Raw genomic sequence first — 16335 nt, forward strand, 5'->3', positions numbered from 1 at the left:
GGGGAAGAGGTTTCCGTGAGACGTGCTGGAGGCATGCTTTAAAAAATAATAATACTGGTAAGGCTAATACTAATAAAACATAATAATAAGAGCCCTCTGATGTGTGGACTCTTTTTGGTTGGCTCCTCTTGCAATTCTCGGAGACCACGTTTTAAAATTGCTGGGTGATGATTATTGGGGGATTAGGGATTAGCGTGGTGGTTTGACTGCTTGTCAAAAGCCTTACAAGGATACACAGATTAAAATAATTCCCTTTTCTTTCCCCCTTCTCATCAATAATGAAGCAGATGATTTTAAGCTCCACGTAACCTCCAGTGGGCAATGAGATTTTCCAAGTGATCCCATGATATCTGGCTCAATTTTGCTCTGGTTTGAGAGCTGCGGAGGGATTTTGTAGTAACTGTAGGGCTCAATTAGATGTCAGGAGCTCCACAGGCTGGCAGTCTTATTTAGATTGTTGGGCAATAAGAGAGAAATGCAAAAACTAAATGGAATACAGCTGCTGATTGCAAGAAAGGAGGTTGCAGGAAATAAAAAGGGAAATAAACTGCTAATGCAGATACACCCAAAAGATGTGCAGGACACAAGCAGCGCTCCTCTCAGCCTATTCTGGTCCATATTTCTGGCTGGGATAGCACTTTATTATTTACTGATTGTAATGGAATTGTTTTCTTCTGCATGTGCTCCAGAAAATTCCCACTGTTCTTTTGAAATTGCTTGGATACATCCAAGTTTTCACTTTATTCTATTCTATTCTATTCTATTCTATTCTATTCTATTCTATTCTACTCTACTCTACTCTACTCTACTCTACTCTACTCTACTCTACTCTACTCTACTCTACTCTACTCTACTCTACTCTACTCTACTCTACCCTACCCTACCCTACCCTACCCTACCCTACCCTACCCACCTCACCCTACTGGATCCAATCATTAATTAGGCAGAGTCATTACTCAGTACCGCTGGAAGCCCAATGCCTTAAGAAAGCTCCAGAAGGAGGTGAGGAGTGCTGGGAGTCACCACAGAGGTGAACTGTGGCATGGGACTACAGCTCCTGGCTGCATTCTGTGCATCCCCATCCCCGAGAGCCTCTAATGCTGAAGCATTTACTGAAGTCCTATGTTCCCTTGCTGCACCTTTTTCCTCTCAAGCTGTTAATTACAAAGCCTACGGAATCAAAAGCAAAACACACTCAGGGCTTTCAGTGTGGCACGACTCTGATTTGTGCTGCAGAATGCCCAGGTCATGGCTTTATTTACCCTCCCAGATCTCATGCTTGCCCACTAATTAGAGCTAGTTGCAGGAGATTAGATGACTTTTTAATGTTTCCCATGCAACAAGAACACAAAGCGAGTTTTTTTGTTTTTTTTTTTCCCTCTGTAAATGGAAAAGCAAAGAGAACTTTGTCACTTCCACGCAGCTATTTTTTAATTTTCTTGTTGCCAGTCCCTAGAAGTGTCCAATTCCACCAAGCAGGGGAACGGTGCTGCTTTTTAGCTGGTAACAGTCTGTGCTTTTGTGGCTGTGGGGGAGTTTTTGACATATTTCTTCATTCCTTCAAGAGATGAGATGGCATTTTAACATTGAGAACCCATAAAGAAGGAGCAACTTTCTTATCCTCAGTGACCATGCAGACAACGGTTCCTCAGCAATCAATAATAATTACACAACTGGGATTTTTGCATATAAACCTCGACGTTCATTAACAACCAGAAACTGATGTGCTGCTCTGTGACATCCTCAGCATTGGATTGGAAGGGACCTCATGGATCATGAATCTCCAACCTCCCCTGCTGCATGCAGGGTCACCAAGCTCTCCATTTAATGCCAGCCCAGGCTGCCCAGGGCCCCATCCAACCTGGCCTTGAACACCTCCAGGGATGGACGGGGCATCCACAACCTCTCTGGGCAGCTGTTCCAGCACCTCACCACTCTCATAATAAAGAATTTCCCCCTGACATCCAACCTAAATTTTCCCTCCTTCAACTTAGAACCGTTTCCCCTCATCCTGCAGTTATCAAACCTTTCAAAGAGTTGATTCCCCTCCTGCTTGTAGGCTCCCTTTATGTACTGAAAGGCTGCAATGAGGTCACCCTGCAGCCTTCTCTTCTCCAGGCTGCACAAGCCCAGCTCCCTCAGCCTGTCCTTATAGGGTCACTCAATGTGACCATGGCCATTCTTGCTCCCACTGCACCTATAGACAAACCTCTTGGGGCAGTTTCCTTCTGGGAGAAAACCCTCATTTTTCACTACGTAACATTTTATAAGTTTCAAGCAAACGGAAAATGGATTTTATTGTTGTATTTCTTTTTTACCTCTATTTTTTGGGGGGAGGGAAGGGGCTGAATGTTTTATGGCTGCAAAAACAGAATTTGTGGTTTGAACTGTTAAGGTTTGATGCAGAGGGCTATGGAACCTTTTATGTAACCCGCTGGCCTGAATAATTATCAAAATATTTTGCTTTCCACTCTTTCTAAGCCTCTGCATCAGGAAAAAAAAAAAAAATAGCGTGTGCAACCTTTTGACCACAGAATCATAATACCAAGAAAACCCCTTCAGATGGCAGCAGTTCATGGGATGCTGGGCTGGGACAGGACCCTGTAGGGGACATGGGATGGGATGGAGCTGAGCTGGGACGATGCGAAGCAGGAGGCACAGGTAGAGCTGTGAGCATCACAAGGCACAGCACTGCCTACTGACCAACCCCAGGGATGCTCTGCCTGCTCTACAGACAGGTGCTCTACACTCTCATGGCTGACCTACTCCACAGCTTTCTGTCCAATCTCACAAGCTTCATCCATGGCATTTTGGACAAGAAGTCATCAGGAATGGCTACGTTATTCCTATTCCTATCCCGTTATCTCCTGGCCTACAGCAGAGTGGGAGGAGCTCAGCTTTTCCTTGATGTAAATCAGTGTATTTCACCCAAATTTGCAGCACTGCAGCCATTTGGATGAGATCTTACCAGAACGTTCTGTCCCAGTTTCTTCAAGACTGGATTCCACCCTTGCACCCAGAGCCCCAGCTTGGCCTTTCTTTGCCTTACAGTGCTAACTAGATTGTGCTGGAAAGGAGAGGTGGTGCGCATGGTGGGGATAACAGGGAATTTGTCACTGACCTCATTCTTGTGAGCACCAAGAGCATAATGGGGATGGGAAGAAGTCCCAATGAGGTGGCTAATTTAGCTCCTCGAGCAGATTTTAGCCTTTGCCCTGAAGTCAGAAGCAGCACTTACTGCTTCTGGTCGTGTCATGCTTGGCTGGTTATTGAGTAATTGAGGCTTTTCACCCCAAGTGCCTGGAAACACCGTGGCACTGCCGTCCCTTATCTCCCAGCAGGTAAGAAGAGCTGAGGATAAAAGGGGGAAAAGCCCCACGCTCTGGCCAGGGGAAGTGAAGAGACTTCAAAAGTGATGGTAGTGGGATGCTCTGTCCCTTACACTGTCCATAGGGCACAGCCAGAGAGACCCACTCAATTACACATCAATAAGAGCACTAAATTGAGGTGCTGGAGGTTGACATCCCCACTCCCCACTGTTTACACAGCCCCCAAAGCAGGCTCCCAGGTCACAGCCAGCCTTGCCTCCATCCTCCCTCCCCTTTCCCTGCAGGTCAGCAGCACACAGTTGCTGCCCTGAAGCGCTTTTCCACTTTTGCTGAATCATATGAAAAATTCACTTCGAGTTCCAATCATTCATCAGAAAATAAGCTGATGGTTAGACATGCTATTTTAAAGCAGATATTAAAATAAAGAAAACAGTCACTCTCCCTTGCAAGAGAAATACAGCTGGTTTTCCTTTAATTCCATTCTGGTTTCGCCTGATTTTTCCCCCTCTCATTGCAAACTCCTGGAGTTGCCAGAGCACTCACAGAGTGCAGAGCAGAGCGCAGAGCATTGCACTCTGCAGATCTGCAGTGCTGCCCTAACAATCCAACACTGCTGAGAGCTGCTTTGAAAACATCACCTTGCAGCATCCCCGGGCAACAGTATTCTCTTTTCTATAGGAAACCTACAGAAAGGACTGGTTACATTTTCCCTGGAGATCAATTATAGAACCCTGTGCCTTCCCTTCGTTTGCTGCCCAACTCAGTCTACTTAAAGAGTTTCTTGCTGCAATGGCAGAAATGCATTATGTCTTGGGCAATGTCCAGAATAAGAGCATTTGCCTCATTTACAGCACTAATTGAGAGGTTTATTGGCCTACAAAAATATTCCATAGCTCTTAGGGCTTCCTATAATGCGGCACACGTTGAAGGCCTGTTTTCTGAAAGCACTGCATCATGCCATGAGTCACTGCACAGCAGGGCTGAGGTGTGGGGATAGGGAGGGGATGGGACCCTCTCCCAGACTGACCCAACAGGGGCCACGTGGGGCTTTGTCCCAAGGGGACCAGCAAAACTGTTTACCTTTATCATGAGAAAAGATTATATACCAGATGTTTCAGGTTGGATATTAGGAATAATTCCCTGGAGGTGTTCAAAAATGTGGGGATGTGGCACATGAGGACATGGTCAGTGGGTATGGTGGGATAAGCTGGGGATCCCAGGGGTCTTAATCATTCTATGATTCTATGACTCCACGTGAAGAAAGGCTACATTTCATCTTCAGCCCCCAAAATGATTGAGTGTCCCCTAAATAAAGATGCTCGAACATCATGCAATTCCTGTCCATGTGTCACGTTTCTCTATGCAGGCATGAATAATGACTTTTAGATGACTGGCACTGATTTTCTTCCGCTCAAAAAAGAACTAGATGTATTCGGTGGTAAATTTCAACCCTGAACAATGCTGCATATTTGTAGGGATGCTGAAAAAAGTCAGCTTTTTGAGAATATGGAGCCCTCGGAGCTCTTCGTTACTCTGCATCTTTGTGAGCGTCAAGATTTTGGTTCCATTTTTCATCGTTATGAAGACAATAAATGTGCCTTCTTTTCATAAGGAAAGCAAAAAACCTTTCCACTATTACTTATCTTTGGAGCAGGGACTTCCAATCATAACTTCATGTGCTGGAAGCTCACCATCAACAGCAAGTGCTGGGACTGAGGTGCTCCCTCCTCTTCCTCACATCAGTTCAGGGACCATCCTCAAGTGTCCGGCCATTTTTAGCTGGGACCTCAGAACAAAGTAACCTTACAAGAGCAGAGCAAAGCAAGCTCTGCCCCACAGACCCATGCTGTAATTTTATTTAGCCTGATTAGTGTTTTTTTTCACCGGCGCAACTGGATTTCATCCCTACACAGCACTGCCCCAGTTATAAGTGGGTTGCTAAAATACCAACTTTTGCCAAGATATCCTAAACACCATTTTTATAGGTAGTATATGCAATCCAGACCCTCAGCTGGTGGAATTTGGCACAGCTCCACCAGCACCAGTGTGGGGACACTGATTTACACCAGTGTGGGAGCCAGACCCGGAATGCTCTCAGCCTATCTTGGTTTTACTCCACCACAGCATTTGTTTGGGTTGGTCTCAGCCCCGCTAGAGGCACTGAGTTGATCTGGGCCACCAAATCAAAGCACCCCATCGCCTTGCCTGGGAACATGAGGATACTTCTGCTTCCTATTTCAAAGGGACAGCAACCCTGGGGTGCTGGCAGTGCAAAACTAGCCTTGCTCTTCCACATCTTTCCTGCACTTGCTGCTCATTCTTTAAGAAGAGACTTCGCAGTCTTTCAGGAAATAATTATCTCGGTGAGACCCAGCCCTTGCTGACTTGATGGACAGCTTCTGCAACAGGCAGGGAGGTGCCAGAGCTGGGAACCCAGAGAGAATAAGGCCTTCAATTACCGCAGTGATATAATTAATGAATTTATGACGGCAGCCAGACGGCAGCGACAGCAACACTGACTTACTTCACTGCAATCTACCCTGCTGACTAACGCTCATATCAACACCTCTAGCAACCAACCAGCCACCAGCCCCTTTGCTGGCTGAGATTTCACGTGATTTCTCCAGAGAGAACCTTTCCAGATCATTTGAACTAATTGAGGTAATGGAGAAATTGTTCTCATGCCAAAACACTTGTTTTTTTTTTTTTTTTTCTTTCCCTCCCCCTCTTCTTTTGGTAAGATGATAATATTTGGAAGGCTTCTGGCTACTGCTTAAAGGAACAGGGCAGCAACACTGAGAAGCCGAGAGGTTGGACCAGCTGCAAATTGTCTTCCTTGCAGTGCTGGAAGCCAAACTGCGCCCCAACATCTGCTAAGGCCCATGGTGAGCAGCAACACCCCTGCAGCAGGAGCACGCTGTGCACTGACTGCAGCATCCATTGTGTCCCAGGAATGAGGAAAATCCAAAAGAAAAACTGAAAGTGGACAATTCTGGGACTGTTCCCAACAGAACAGATCCCTGTGACCAGGCAGGGAGTGGTGTGAAGGGCTTACCATAAAATGGAGCTGGAAGGGCAAAGGAGAGAAATCTTCCCCTTCCCATCGGGAAATTCAGCCTGAAGTCTCCACGAGAAATGCTGGGATGCAAAACAAAGCCTGGGCTGCTCTAGACAGGAATGTGCCAAAATCTTTTGCCTTCAAGATGTGTGGGCTTGTGAAGGACAGAAATGCAGCACTGGGTGGGCCAGTGCAGGCTTTAATTTTTTTAATTTCTATTTTATTTTATTTTTTTGCTATAACGCAGATATAAAATGCTCATTTTCACGTTTCATAACATTCTTCCTAAAGCACATTTTTGGGTTTTGTCCAAAGACACAGCAAACCCCCTGACAGCCCACTGCCTGGGTTTGCACATGCACTGACCGTCTGAGAGCAATGAATCCTGCTGCACCCTCAGCTCCTCCAGCCCACGCCTCCTGCAGCGCCTATCCCACATTGCATCAATGCTTGGAGAGGGGAATAAAACCAGCTGGGTGCCACCAGTCCTGCTGCCCTGCTCCCAGTGGCTGCTAATTGCACAGAGCTGCCACAACTGGTTAATCATAGCACAGCATCTAGAGGCCTCTAGTGTCCAGAAGGTACAAGAACTCGGCCAATAGGTGGCTTGCCCAGAAAAAAAAAAAATAATCAAGAATAAATGCTTTTTGTAGTATTTGCACGCAATAAAGAAATGGTTTCACAACTAGCTCTACAGTTCACAACTGATCATCAGTGCCAACACAAAACCTGCAGTGCTCATCACTGCATGGGTGACCTGTGCCATGCACAGCATCCAGCAATAACCAAATGTACACATGACCAGAATGATATGGGAAGGACAGCACGTGATGGCACACAACAATACTCACGTTTGAGAAGAGAAATGCAGCCTTTGTTCACACAGGAATTCTCAGAGACTTAGATTTCCACAGGTTGAGTCCCTTGGCACTAAAAAGAGTAAGAATAGAGAACAGGTAAGAATAATCACAGGAATGGCAAACATTGGTTACCTCTGCTGCTTGGAAGCATCTGACTGTGCCATGTTTTGGGCACAAAATACTGCTCTGCCTAGCAGGCAAGCTAGGGTAACATGCATTTAAAGAAGAGAGGGGAGCTCTAATGACTTCTTGTTTTCTACAGTTCCCTCAGTTAGCAAACATCCCATAAGGACAGAAAGGGAGAAAGAAACAAAACACCACGCACTGCCACAGCCCTGCTCGGTGCAAGCATCTCCATCTCCCCTGGCTCTGGGCATTCCATCACACCATGCATCCTGGCAATACTGTCATACTGGGACTGGATTCTTCCATGCCTGCAGTATTCCCACTGGGTTCTGGCACTGTGGCTCATTCAACGCGGGCAGGAGAATAAAAGCTGCAGACTTCATTAAGTGCAGCTCCCCATCCTGGCTCATGGTGCCAAAGAGGCAGTGCCAGACCCGACACATGGCTGCAGGACACAGCCTGGGCTCTGCTCTCCTGCTTTATTCCCTTTGCTGTTCCCTTGCCATGCCAGCAGCTCACACTGCTCGGATCAGTCATGGAAAATAGCAGCAGCCTTCTGTGTTTTATTCTCCCCTTCCTGGTTTGCACTGTCAGGTGCCTGCCTGTCTTTTCCGGTTTGGATCTCTTTAAGAGGTTTTATGACTGGACAAAAAAGAAAAAAAAAAAAAACAAAAAAAGAAAAAAGCCAGCTTTCAGATCTGATAGCATCTTTAATAGTTTTTGCTACTGTTACTGGGAGAAGCCACGTGCTTAAGGCAGAGCAGCACCATGTGGCTTTCCCTGACACTCTCCCAGCCCTCCTAGAAAGGAAAAGCAAGCAGGAGTCCAGCAGGCAATGCATAGCAAAGCAAAACAGCACGGCCAGGAGGTTTGGGAGGGATGCACACACCTCACAACAGCAGAGTGGGCATAGGGACAGGGCCCAGTGGTCCCCATGTTTATTCCTGCATTTCCAGAGGAGTCAAGGCTTTAAGTTCCCAGTAACTCTGGAAGTGAGAGGTCACCTTCTCTCAAATCTGAGCAACTCAAGGCTCTCTCAAATTGATGCAGATTCCATGCAAACAGGAGGTTAGGGGAGGGGAGAGCCTCACAGCTTGCCTGCCTCTGCCTGCACACCCAAAGGCTCTTAGCTCAAAGGGTGTAAAAAGAAAGGAGAAGAACAGAGCATTGGCTGCATGGGAGCAAAAGGAGTTCATAGCAGAGTGAGGTCCCAGGTTTGTGCAAGCCATCTGATCCTGGGGGGAATGAACCCTGACCAGCTGGGGCCTTGCCCCTCCCGTTAATCAGCAATTAAGGCAGCAAAGGAGACTTAATGGAGCTGTATATTAGCTTATCTCAAATGGCAGATCAAGGAGGAGAGCACTTTAAGCACGGAGCTGGTTTATCTCTCAGTGAGAAGCAGAGCATTTCTTTCTCTCTGTCCCCTGCCCCTGTGATTTATACTGACCTGGCATTTGCATTTACACCACTACACCAGGCTCTGACAAGAACCTCATTAAATCTTGCAGTAAATCAGTTCCTCTGACAAGTATCCTTTTGCTGCCTTTGGAAATGATGAGTGCACGCATTTGGGGACTTATGCCCATGCTTGTTCTCAAACGTACGCACAGAGATGCACACACACATACATATGAAGACACATATATTTTTTTAAATCTTGTCCTGAAAGGTTTTCCAGGGATGAAATATTACTCGCACTCATCAGCAGGCAAAAAAAAAAAAACAACAAAAAAAAACAGCCACAAGAGTTACAGAGAAAGAGAGACTCAGTGTGAACTGAACTGGATGGGTCCCTGCCAGAGGGTCCCTGGGATCCCCTGCAGACCCAGCACTTCTGGAGGTGGGGGTCAATGGCACCCACTGTGCTCAGGTGGCTCTCAGCTGGGATGGGCAGAAACCAGATGGCACAGGGACATTTGTATTTGTAAGAAAGGCTAGAATTAAGCCTTTTGGTGAATACATCCAGAGAGTACACGTATGTTAAAATGAGAAAGAAAAGCCAGTTAAAAGTTGGTCAAAGTACAAAATTAAAAGAAAATAAACAGAGTGGAAGCAGCAGCCTCAGCCCTCACAGGAGAATAACTCCCTTCTCAAATCCTTGCAGACACGATTTCAAAGCCCAGGAGTGAAAGGGCCTGATTATTATGGGTAAAAGAACAGAAGCACACAGACACAAATTCCTCACTGCTTATGAGCTGTGGCATGACACTGAGGTCTTCCTTAGGCTCATGCAGGCACATGATGGCCCTCACTCCACCCTCAAGAAGTGGACATTAACTCTGTATACCAAGCCTTCTGTTCTTGGGGGACATGGGCTGTCCACCCAGGAGCTAAGCAGAGGGAATGGGGGCAAGGAACCTCCTGCAGGATGCAGGACATGGGTGGATCAGCTCCCACATGCAATGTCTCCTTGCTTTCCAATCACAAGGTGTCTCCTGACTAAATGAAAAGGTCATTTCCCATTTTTGCCGTAATAACGCGATCTAAAAATAAACTCTTGCCTTAAAAAAAAACATCTCCATTTTGCCTTCAGAAAACAGAGAGACTGAAATAGAGGGAAAAAAAACAAAAAACAAAACACCCAACAACGGGAGAGGTAGAAAAGAAAAAAAGAAAGAAAAAGTAAAGTCCTAAGTTGTGCTGTTCTTCTTGCCAACATCCACAAATCCTCATCCAAATAACCTCTCATTTACATGCATGTTTATTTAGCTTTCATATGGCCGTCTGGAAATCAGAACTTTTTTCCCCTCTTCTTGTCTAAGATAAAGAAGAGGAGAAGTGGGGAAATGGAGGTTTTCTTTGTCGTACATTGCCATGAGTGGCTGCCTGGCCGAACACCCAGCTCATGTGTTGGGGGCCATGGGTTGAAAAGGACCATTATGACCATCTAGTTTCAACCTCCCTGCTATGTGCAGGGTCGCCAACCACCAGGCCAGGCTGCCCAGAGCCACATCCAGCCTGGCCCTGAATGCCTCCAGGGATGGGGCATCCACAAGCACGGGCAGAGAACGTGTTTTAAAAGTGATCTTTTTAAAAGTGATCTGATGATAGAGAGCAAAACAAACAAAAAGGTATATTCCTGAGAAACAGCTCCTCCCAAACCCATCCTACCATCAGGATAAATGTTTCCGAGCTTTTTAACCCTGTCTTTGTGGAAGGTGACCTTTCTTCTGAAAATCTCTATATTGGTTTGATCAGATTTTCTTAAATAAGTTATTTTGTCTTTATTAATTAGGTTGCTAAATATCTCAGGGAGGAACTGGAACTAGACCATAGGTTAACACAAGGCTTGGAAGCGTTCTTTGCTCTAAAGACACATGCAAAACTCATGCTTTTTGACAGGAAAGGATTCAGGTAATATTTGAAAGTAGGATCCAGAAAGTCCATAGCAGAAAATATCATCTGCTTTTGAGACCAAGAAAACCTTCACTGCAGTGTGAAATGGAGTAGATGTAATTAAATACCAAATAGCCACCTGATGTTGTTTCCTAGCCATTAAATCACAAGGCGAGTGGCTCTCATTATGCAAACTCTCACACATGCTTAACTTGGGCTGCGTGAGGACACTGAAGTGGAAGTAGCTGAAATAAGCCCATGCACAGGTAAACCCACACGGCTTTCATATTTCTTCGTTTTGACCACCTAACCAACTGAAGCTGGAGAATAAAGACACGACCCATTCTCCGGGCCATCAAAGGTGGGCACTGCTTTATCCTTCAACACTGACCTAGGCATAAACAGGACATTCTTACCTGATTTGGAGATGCCAAATAGATAATTTCTGAATGCTTTAAGAATCCCTTTCCATCAATGTCTTTAAGCTCTTCCGGGCAGTGCCAGCATGGACAGTCAAGGAGTCAAGTCAAGGAGTACTTTGCTTATTACTACGTACTTCTTTACAGATTTTCTATGCAAGAAGTTTATTTTGCCTTGGATGGCTAGAGCTGTATAATTTCCCTGATGTAGGCGAAGACCTACTAATATAAAAACACTTATATTCATACAGCTTATTCCTGTATGAGAAAAGGGAACAAGCTTAGATGGTATAAGGCACCCTTATGCTGTCCACACTACAGGATATGCTGCTGTAACTGTATGGGTAAAATATCACAACCGCAGCCAACATAATTACACCAGTACAAAAGATACTGTGTGTAGGCCAGAGCTACGTATGCCACTTCCTAATACTTTCATTTGCCACTTTTGGCCACTCTTGTACTTGAATTAAATCCCTTCTTTCAGTTAGGTCCTCCTTCCATCCCAAGCAGCAGGAAAACAAGTGGCCAATTTACCTGGGTCAACAGATACTGCTGACACAGACAGGGCCAGGACAGTCCCTGCGTCAGAGGAAGGTGTCTCCTTGTTTTGCCTGCTCATCATAAAACCATAGAATCATTAAGGTTGGAAAAGACCGCTAAGGACATCAAGTCCAGCCATTAACCCATCACCACCATGCCCACTAAACCACATCTACCCTTTTCTTGAACACCTCCAGGGATGGTGACTCCACCACTCCCCTGAGCAGCACGTTCCAATGCCTCATCACTCTTCCAGAGAATACATTTTTCAACCTGAACCTCCCCTGGTGCAGCGTGAAGCCATTCCCACTCATCCTGCTGCTGTTACTCGGGAACAGAGGCTGATCCCACCTCACTACAACCTCCTTTCAGGTGGTTGTAGGGAGCAATGAGTTGTCCCTTGAACCTCCTGTTCTCCAGACTGAACCATCCCAGTTCCCTCAGCTGCATCCCATAAGACTTGTGCTTCAGACCCTCCACAGCTCCACTGCCCATCTCTGGATACGTACTGTAAAAAAAGCAAGGGCTGCCCTAGTAGCCAAAATAGCTTCTTAGCCTTGTGCCAATGGGACAATTGTTCAAGGTTGCACAGGGAAGACCTTCAGCTCCTCAGGGCTTCCTTGTGTGCTTTGGGGCTGACCAGAAGTTCTTGGGATGCCTGTCCCTGTGCCTTGGTTCCATCTCTTCAAAATGGAGATGGTAGTTCAGTGAATTGCTTGGATTTGAGCCAAACGGGCTGGAATACACTGAGCTCATCTCATCGCGGAAGTTAAGTAGCCTCAGGCCCCTACAGTGCTGGGATGAAAGGCCAGGCCAAGCCAAGGGGTCGTGGTGGAACATTAAACCAAATAAATCAAACCAGCTGGGAGACTCCATTTGCTCTCAGTGTTACTTTTGAGCTGACGGATGGGAAGGAGAAAAGAAAGGAGAAGTTCATGCGCTCGCACCCTGGGAATGACAGCTGCTCTCCCATCAGATGGGGGAGAGCTCAGAGATCAACTGCTGCAATCCATCAGGGTGGAGACGGCTGGAAAAGCATCCTGTGGGCTGTGGGGTGGAAACAGAGGGATCTGGGGTAGCACACTCCTTCTTCAGGCTGCTCTTATCCCCGTGGAGAATTCCTCATCATGTGCATGAAGTATGCTTGAGTATGCCACAAAGCCCCCATCCGCTCATGGAAGATAGCTGAGTGGAACTGGGTTATAATTTCAGTAGGATGGAATATGGAATATGATATATTTATGAATAATAGTTTTAAAAGAGCAAAATCCTAGAAAAACAAGCTGTTTGGAAACAGTTCTGAAGAAGCAGGAGATGCTTTCATTGGGAGGGGCAGATACAGTTTGCATCACAAAAAATAATCCTGAAAGGACTGTAAGTGGAACTGAACCATGACAGCTGGTAGAGCAGTAACAGCAGGCAATGTTGAGATAGCTCCTTTTCCCAGTCCCAGTTTGTCTTGTTATTTGTCTAGGAGCTGCTGAAATTATTCTTTGAAGATGTGCCTTCAGAATAGCTTATTATTGTTCAATTTGAATGAGATAAAGCCATTGACGCCATAGAAGTCTCATTAGGTCAGTGACACCACTGGAAGACCTTGGGTTCAAGGCATCTGGTTGCATTTTGTCTTTAGTCCTCTGTATGATAGCAGCAGTGACGTGATGCTGGGAGACACCTGTGGCTGAGAGGGAAATCCAGGGTGTTCCATACAGTGATAACTGTTTACATTCAGCAGATTCTCCACCTCAGAGCTGTGGCTATGTTAACCAAAGAAGTAAACCTAAGGGCTGACCTAAGAGATCTTTATGCATCATAAAACCATTCTTGTGTGATGGTTTGTTTTGTTTTTTTGCTTTCTAATGAAGCTCTTCTCCCTACTTCCTTCACTATCTCCTTGATTTTACTGAATCCATTTTGGGGATCGAATTATCACTACAGGTGTAAAAGAGAATCACCACCATCATTCTTTTGCACTGCACTGAGTTCTTCCAAATGGTACCAAGGACGTGAACGAAATGACTTTCTGTGTTAACACATGCTTCAAACATTAAGTTAGATCCACCAGGAAAAAGCTTGCCTCATTCAAATGAAGGGATAGACACGAAACAGAAACCCCGATCCGGAATTTGGTAAGCTATCCAGGCATTGGGTTTGTAAATTATTTCAATTCTTGTGTTAAATTGTTTGATCACAAATAGGAGCAGAGAAAAATACAAACACAGCATTTGCTTTGCCTGCTGCTGAAAGGGTCCCGAGCTCTGGGCAATGAGGCTCGGACTCCCCAAGCGTGGCATTAACAGCGTGTTTGGGTTAAACTCTTAAGACAAATCATAGCCGGGACTTGTCTCAGCTTCCCTCTGCCCCCACAGTGCAGACAGCCTCTGCACTTGAGAGTATTTTAGTCTCCGGTTCTGTTATTCTATCACTTCTTATTATTAGAAGTTTTTCTCATATCCCGATTGGTAGGAAACGTCATCATCGATTGCCAAGAATAACCTAATATTGTTTAAAAACATTATTGCTGGGGCTGACCCAGGGCATGTCGTGCTGTGAGCGGAGTAGACTTGGAATCACAAACTCCTTTCAGCTTATGGAAGCAACAAGGGCCGATGTGTTCCGTGCACTTTCTGAGGGCGAGCTGGAGAAGGAGGTTACACTCGATTCACATTGGCGCTTCCCGCAGGCGGCGGTGCCTTGCGATAGCTGTGAATGCAGATGTTCCCCTTTCTCTAGGTGAGAACAGAAAGGGAAAAAGAGAAAACCCAAACCCTGGGGCTGTGGAGGTGTTCACACCACGTCTGTGCCCTGTGTGCCCCTGCCTCCATCACGAGTGGCTCTCGCGGGGGGCTGGCGAACTCCTCAAGGAAAACAAAAGCATCTCACAATGTTTGCGTTCAACTCAAACCACATCTTTAGGGATTTTGAGAAGGACTGAATCCTATCAGAGAAGCTTAGCCATTCTATTTCCCCCTCGTCTCCAGTTACTTCCTGCCTTTTGCACAGCTTTGGACTAGCCGGGTGCTTTCTAGGAGAGGAAAATCAGAGCCTGTTGCCACCATTCAGTCCCAACAACACTTCCACGGTCTGTTTGGGATGAGGACATCTGATGAATCCCCACAACTCAGCCCCTTCACGGTGGTTTTGCTCTGTGAACAGAGATGACACAGATGTAACCGCCTGCATTTTGCAGGGAGGAATGGAGGTGCAGAGCTCTGCCCAAGCACACGGTAAATCAGTGGCAGAGCCAGAAGCCTTAAGAACGAACCTTGTATTCAAAGCAAAATACCCTCCTTCTGCCAAGCCAAGAAAGAGTGAAATGAGAGGGTAGCAGATCATTCCATCCATTGGAAGAGAAGGGGGTACAGCCACATCCACTTGCTGATGGTGAGGTTCTTCCCTGCAAACTCTATTGTTTGCCCTTCCATGGGCTGTTCAGCACAACACTGCTCTCAGCTCCTTATTCACATACCTTCCACCCTTCCCTTGCCCCATTATAGCTGTCTGAAACGTTATGCATAAACAAACTACCATAAGACTATTTATTTCAGAGTTTCCAGTAATCTCTCTCTTTTTTTTTTTTCCTCCTTTGTATCTGTGGTCCAGTTTTAAAGAATCCAAAATGCATTTGGAAAGCTGAATATTCTGTGATTCATCCATGATTGTTTCATAGCAGATTAATGTGCTGCTATAGCAAGAAGACATAAGTAATTAGGTGCTCGTTGATTTATTTGTTGCTGTTAATATTTGTTCACAATTCAGCCTTTTTTCTTCTAACGTCTGTGAATTGCTCATAACCGACTCTGCTTTTGTTACAGTGGTCATTATTTAATATATGTTTGACTGAGCCTGGAAGCAACATCTCCAGTTTGCTGGGCTCGGTGCAATGTGATCATTCCTGCTCTCAGTGTGTGGTAATTGCCTGATTCACAGCGTGCTCTTTTTGCTTCTGGTTTCGATGGTTAATGCTCCTGGGGTCAAAATTCTATGATTGCTTTAATGTGTTTTTAAAAATGTGTTTATGGTCCTTACAAAAAAAAAAATACAAACAGAAAGTGCAAGAAGAAAATAATAGCTAAGAGGGGAAGGAAAAGGAAAAGAAGACAGTATGGTTGCTTAGCCATTTTACCCTTTCTCTAGTTCAGCTTGCCTTTTAGATTTAGCCTCTCATAGTGGATTTCCCAGCCCTGCTGGCTGCCTGGCTCTGTTCTAACTCCTGCATCTGAGTTAACCAAGTGGTCTAGAGGTGTGTCTGAATAGCAGGCATTCTCATGGCCTTTTTCTACTCCATCCTTCATAAATCTGTTAGCTGAGGTTGCCAACGCCACTCTGCAATGCTTCTGTTAAGTTCTTGCTTTTTGCAAACTTAAAGGTCCATCAGAAAGAAACAAACTGGTATGCATGCGTAGCTCATGAACAGAAATTCTCTGAGTTTCCTGCTTTCTCAGAGCACCGTGGACTACACCTACAGGGACCGATCACCAGAGCTGTTCCTGCAGAAGACATATCTACTGTCTGAAGGAGAGGATGCAGCCACATCACTCCTGTGCCAACCGCCCCATGGCCAAACGACGCTATGGAAAATGAGCCCCTTGCCAACCCTAAAGGGAAACTGTATTGCTTCTTGCCAGGAGGATGGAAAGAGCCATGCAGTTGGCACAGGCTTC

At 45.7% G+C, this 16335-nt stretch overlaps 1 long non-coding RNA gene across 1 annotated transcript in view; it reads right to left on the minus strand.

Annotated features, from left to right (window-relative positions):
* LOC116232334 (uncharacterized) overlaps positions 1-16335 on the minus strand; it is a 158321-nt gene that overhangs the window by 4734 nt on the left and 137252 nt on the right. Inside the window, exon 4 of the long non-coding RNA XR_016459024.1 lies at positions 7239-7317. This is a non-coding gene — a long non-coding RNA (uncharacterized LOC116232334). The remainder of the gene's footprint in view (positions 1-7238; positions 7318-16335) is intronic.

This window comes from Phasianus colchicus, chromosome 20 (genome assembly GCF_987193195.1).
Source record: "Phasianus colchicus chromosome 20, bPhaCol1.hap1.1, whole genome shotgun sequence".
In the NCBI taxonomy this organism is placed as follows: Eukaryota; Metazoa; Chordata; class Aves; order Galliformes; family Phasianidae; genus Phasianus; species Phasianus colchicus.